The following is a 6,474-nucleotide window of genomic DNA, read 5'->3' as shown; positions in this document are numbered from 1 at the left end:
AGAAAAATAATAGTAAAAAAAAATCAGTAGTGTGTGTGTATATATATATATATATATATATAACATTTATCATTTTTTTATATTTATATAGTGTATCCGGAAAGTATTTACAGTGCTTCACTTTTTCCACATTTTATGTTACAGCCTTATTCAAAAATGGATTAAATTCATTATTTTCCTCAAAATCTACAAACAATACCCCATAATGACAACGTGAAAGAAGTTTGTTTGGAATCTTTGCAAATTTATTAAAATAAAAAAACACGTACATAAGTATTCACAGCCTTTGCCATGACACTCAAAATTGAGCGCAGGTGCATCCTGTTCCACTGATCATCCTTGAGATGTTTCTACAACTTGATTGGAGTCCACCTGTTGTAAATTCAGTTGATTGGACATGATTTGGAAAGGCACAGACCTGTCTAAATGTCCCACAGTTAACAGTGCATGTCAGAGACCTCAGAATTGTCTGTAGACCTCCGAGACAGGATTGTATCGAGGCACAGATCTGGGGAAGGGTACAGAAAAATTTCTGCAGTATTGAAGATCCCAATGAGCACAGTGGCCTCCATCATCCGTAAATGGAAGAAGTTTGGAACCACAGGACTCTTCCTAGAGCGGGCCGCCCGGCCAAACTGAGCGATCGGGGAAGGATGGCTTTAATCAGGGAGGTGACCAAGAACCCGATGGTCACTCTGACAGAGCTCCATTTCTCTGTGGAGAGAGGAGAACCTTCCACAAGAACAACCATCTCTGCAGCACTCCACCAATTAGGCCTGTATGGTAGAGTGGACAGACGGAAGCCACTCCTCAGTAAAAGGCACACGACAGCCCGCCTGGAGTTTGTCAAAAGGCACCTGAAGGACTCTCGGACCATGAGAAACAAAATTCTCAGGTCTGATGAAACAAAGACTGAACTCTTTGATCTTAGTCAGGGAGGTGACCAAGAACCCGATGGTCACTCTGACAGAGCTCCAGCATTTCTCTGTGGAGAGAGGAGAACCTTCCAGAAGAACAACCATCCTGCAGCACTCCACCAATCAGGCCTGTGTGATAGAGTGGCCTGATGCAAGCCACTCCTCAGTAAAAGGCACATGTCAGCCGGCCTGGAGTTTGCCAAAAGGCACCTGAAGGACTCTCAGACCATGAGAAACAAAATTCTCTGGTCTGGTGAAACAAAGTTTGAACTCTTTGGCCTGAATGGCAAGAGTCATGTCTGGAGGAAACCAGGCACTGCTCATCACCTGGCCAATACCTTCCCTACAGTGAAGCATGGTGGTGGCAGCATCATGCTGTGGGGATGTTTTTCAGCAGCAGGAACTGGGAGACTAGTCAGGATCGAGGGAAAGATGAATGCAGCAATGTACAGAGACATCCTTGATGAAAACCTGCTCCAAAACCTACCTCAGACTGGGGCGAAGGTTCGTCTTCCAACAGGACAACGAGCCTAAGCACACAGCCAAGATAACAAAGGAGTGGCTATGGGACAACTGTGAATGTCCTTGAGTGGACCAGCCAGAGCCCAGACTTTAACCCGATTGAACTTCAAACTTCATTGGAGAGATCTAAAAATGACAGTGCACCGATGCTCCCCATCCAACCTGATGGAGCTTGAGAGGTCCCGCAAAGAAGAATGGGAGAAACTGCCTAAAAATAGGTGTGCCAAGCTTGTAGCATCATACTCCTTTTGTAGCAAAAAGACTTGAGGCTGTAATTGGTGACAAAGGTGCTTCAACAAAGTATTGATGATTGATTTATTTATTTTTTTTAAATTGCAAAGATTTCAAACAAACTTTTTTCATGTTGTTATTATGTGGTATTGTTTGTAGAATTGAGGAAAATAATGAATTTAATCCAATTTGGAATAAGGCTGTAACATAACATGGTCAAGAAACATTTCTTATTATCAATGTTCAAAACAGTTTTCCTGCTTAATATTTTTGTGGAAACCATGACCATGATTCTTTGATGAATAGAAAGTTAAAAAAAGTTAAAAATAATAGCATTTATTTGAATTAAATGTTATTTATTTAAAAGTATAAATTCCTTTAAAAATGATTCCAAACTTTTGAATGGTAGTGTACTTTACATTATCAAAAAAAGAACTTCGAAGCAAATCAGTATCGCCCTGTTACCTTCTTACTGTTAACACCTTTACTTTAAAGCACAGTGACTGGCATCTATTCTTCACACACAAAGGTGCTTGTGAGCTATAAATACCCAGACACCCTTTTTAGCACATTCTCATTTGTATAAGCCCCTCTCTCACTCTCTCTCTCTCTCTCTCTCTCTCTCTCTCTCTCTCTCTCTCTCTCTGTCCACTCCTTGCTCTCAGATCCTAGAGTTCAGCCTTAAACCAGCAGCAGGGAGGAGAAAAAGCTGCATTGATGAGCTAAAGTACAGTAAGTCGAGCACAAAGACAGCTTGTGCTGATGATACTTTGGGCTGTCAAAACACTTGCACAAGCTCAATTTAGCTGCTAGGACTTCCTTGCCATATAGATGCATGATACCAAGCACACTTCTAGCAGTATCAGAGAGATACATTTAGTTAGTTTTAGAATTGGTCATTAGCTCAGTATAAAGCAATGGATGGAAAGTCTCCAACTTGATAGGAAAACAAAGGTGTGTGCGTTTGATCTTTGAGTCTTAGGATATCATAAACTCACAGTGTATTATTCTGTGAAAGGGAAGCAGGATGATGTTTTTTCAGTGACTGGTTATTAATAGAAAATGTGCTAGTAAGTAAATGTCTAAAAACGTCAGGTTAAAGTTACAGTATGCACTGTATGAGTTTATTGGAGTGCAATAACATGCCTGCATCTTGTAGCTTTCTTTGATTAAAAAAAAAAATGAAGAGCTAGAAAATAATAAAATGAGCTGAGCATAAACTTTTTGTTCACCGTGACAATATTCGGTTTAATAATAAAGTCATAAGTGCATAAGCAGAGTGGTGTCTTCAGGTTAGAAATCCTGATCTTAAATCCACGAGAAGCTTATTGTTCAGTTTGCTCTTGGTTTCTCTGGTTTAAAAGGCCTTGAGCCAGTTCAGATATTTGATTGTAAAGTAAAATGTGCGTGTTGGGTCTGATTCACAGGTTTCCTTGGAGACCACAGAGCTGAAGTCAGATAGAAAAGCTGAGTGACCAGAATGATTTCCATTATTCCCTATTTCAGTTTGATCACAGGTCTAAAGTCTATTTCGGTTTTCTAGGATTAAGACAAATGATTCTTCTCACAAAATCATTTCTTTTTCTTGTTTCCTGTCTTATTCTCTTAATTTATTCTGGTGTTTTACCTTAAGATGTACTATAGTGCCCAATCAAACCTATATTTTATATTTTCCCTACCAGTTTATGAGGCTAGAGGTTTTCTGTCTGTCTGAAGTCTTTGATTCAGTTTTATTATTTGTTCAAAGTTCAATGCCATTTTTAAATTTCTAATTGTTTTATGTGAATTTTCATAGGCGGAGCGTGTGTAAGGCTGCCTTCCCCTGGCCACGGGGACTTGGGGCAAAAATGCCCCTGCACAAACACATTAAATCTATTACGTCTGTTGCTAACAAAGTGAATATGAATAGACAGTGTCTATTTGCTGCATTAAATTAAGATCTGCTCGTGTTGCACCGTATTTAATTTAAGATGTTTTTACAGTGTTGCGCATTTTAACCAATCACACAAATATCTGTTGAGCTTAGGAATGCAATGGCCAATCAGGAGCGTTCAGAGTCATCGTTCAAACTCGTCAGTTTTGTTGAGTGTGCGCGCGTTCGCTGACTGAATTCCGGACTCTTGCGAATTCTCTCTTCATAAACAACAAAGCGCAGATGTACGTACAATGTAAGTAAAAGATTCATTTAACAGTGTATACAGCTTCAGTGATTATAACGATTTTTTTTTTTTGAGAGTGCTTAAACTTGCGATAGATCAATGTTAGTGATAATGTCACTTTCTATATATAATTTATTTACTGTTTGAATAACCGTGGGAAGGAAACGTTATATAATGATCAATTCACGCCTACAAATTCAGTCCCATTAAACATTATTTTAGCCTACATGACCCCCATGTCTGGTTCTTGCCTAAAGAGACGGGTTTATGATGTTAATACATTTGGCTGCTTATAGCCTTCCCCTGGAGTTGGTTCACCCTCCGCCTATGTGAATTTTTGATTATAAACATAAAGGCAAGGCCACAACAATACACAGAGATAAGAGGTCACACAATTCAGATTTGTTATCTGCCCTGAGAATGTCGCATTCACTCCAAACCATTAAACCATTCACTCCAGATTTGTGCCTCAGGTGCTCCTCAAGTGCTCTTTAATAATTGAATGGATGCATTTTGGATCCAACAGTTCACAATTTATATTTCTCTCTTCTGATTCAGAGATTGAGAAATCTGTGCAAATTCCAGTAGTATTTCATATACTGCTCGGAGAGGGAGGATGAACGTTCATTATGTCAATGAAAGGTCAGTCAGTTTGTCTCGGCACTCCCACGGACCCACAGTTTGCTCTCTGGTTGTCGGATCATATTCCATGCAGAAGTGGCAAGAGCTGATGATATTGCAATCAGATATTTGGTTTTATGCAATTCCTGTGAGCACACAAGATTCTAGGTTGATACAATAACTGTTTGATGCAAGGTAAAGGTATTGTTAACTAAAAATTATCTTGTTAATTGAAATAAATCTGAAATGAAATATAAATATTTGAGAAAAAAAACTTTAATTGAAAATTAGAAATGTGCAACTAACCAAAAAAATTATTGTACTGTAAGTTGAAGCACTAAACTTAAAAATAAAAAGTCATATTTAAAAATAAATAAATAATATTAAAAATGACAAAAGTGAACATATACAAATTTGAATAAAAGCTCATTCAAAATATGAATAAAAACGATATAGTATATAAGTATATACAAATATGAACACTGGTAACACAGTAACACTGGTTTGCAATTAATAGCATGCAGACAGAAATCCAAATCACTTTATTTTCTGCTATTTTTTTCTGTAAAAATTTTTACAAAACATCTATTCTCATCTATTTTACATGTATTTTTCCCCTCATGCCATTGTAGTATTGTGATATATCATCTATTTCAGATATGCCCACTACTGACTGGGTTTTGTGGTTGTTTTATATAGGTCAGAGTATAGAGTCAAATAGGTCTCTTCCTGTCAGTCTCGTTCCGTCTGTGTGAGTTTCACTTTAGAACAGTGGAACAGTTTTAGTTCCCTGTTTAGCTCTTCAGTTTTAGTCTGAAGTCAGTAGTCATGCTCATGGGTCTATGAACCATATGGACTTAAAATAAAAAATTTTTTTTAAAACAAAGGCACATTCATCAAACCCATCAACATATGCTGATGACCAAGTAACTCTTTTCAGACTGCAGCATGTGACTAGACTGCTTCTCTGTTTTACTATCTAGTAACAGGCTATTCGATCAAAAAGTAAAGCCGGCACAGATACTGCCTGTGTTCATTGTCATTCAGTGTGCATGCGTTTGTGCAAACAAGATAAGATACTTAAATGTGAGCAAATAAGAAGGTTTGTGACATAATGCGACCTTAAGACCATTTAATGTTGAAGATATGATCTCATAGTCGAAAGTCTGGCTGAGTTGTTCATTTTGAGGTGACAAAAAGCACAAACACACAACGTCCAAAGTATCCGCCGTATAAATGTATACATTTAAAAGCCTGCTGCTTTGTAAAAAGCACAAGGAGGGATGTTATAAACACGTGCTTTCATTTTACTAGAGCAGAATGATGTATGATGGGAGGCGTGTGCAGAGGCGCACGTACACGCGTTCCTCCTGGCCAAAGTACATGAAAGCAGAAAAACCTGCTGTTCCTGTTGTAGAGTCAGTATACCGTATTTAAACTGTGAACATTATCTAACTATCCAACAAATAATTTAATGGATTTGTTGAAATGGGATCAAGAGACAGTGTAGCAGACTATACTGAAATATGCATCTTCAACGTGCAACACTTGCTCCACAGCTGCATATAGATATATGTAACAACAATAGTAATAATCTTTTATGGCAGCTTTCTAAAGCTTATGGTGACTTTGAGTATCGGCATGAATGTCACAGTGTCCACAGACATGAATAAGGGAGGTGGCTGTAGGCTTTGAATAATGGGTCATATTTCACAGTGAGTCATGGGTTAGTGGTTAATACATCAGTTTAACACTGCTGTGCCATTTCACAACACATTTTCTGCGGTTTTTGCCCTTTCTATACATACTTAGGTTTGAAAAAGGTTTATAAAAACTTTTATTTTATAGTGTTGTATAAAATATCCAGTTGTCATACTTAAGTAAAAGTAAAGATACCTTTATGGAAATTGACTCAAGTAAGTTAAAGTAGCTCTTTAGTGAAATTAAAGCAAATGATATTAACACTGGTTTTTAGTATCAAAACGTATAACTAAAGGGTGTAAATGACTGACATTTTTCATAAA

The 6,474-nt window shown here is 37.7% G+C and overlaps 1 pseudogene; it reads left to right on the top strand.

The window, feature by feature from the left end:
• Window positions 1–447: 447 nt before the first annotated feature.
• LOC107678505 (uncharacterized) lies at window positions 448–1,536 on the top strand (annotated as a pseudogene).
• The last annotated feature ends 4,938 nt before the right edge of the window (window positions 1,537–6,474 follow it).

This window comes from Sinocyclocheilus anshuiensis, unplaced genomic scaffold (genome assembly GCF_001515605.1).
Source record: "Sinocyclocheilus anshuiensis isolate Anshui unplaced genomic scaffold, SAMN03320099.WGS_v1.1 scaffold536, whole genome shotgun sequence".
NCBI classification, from domain to species: Eukaryota; Metazoa; Chordata; class Actinopteri; order Cypriniformes; family Cyprinidae; genus Sinocyclocheilus; species Sinocyclocheilus anshuiensis.
This window is presented reverse-complemented; position numbering and strand designations above follow the sequence as displayed.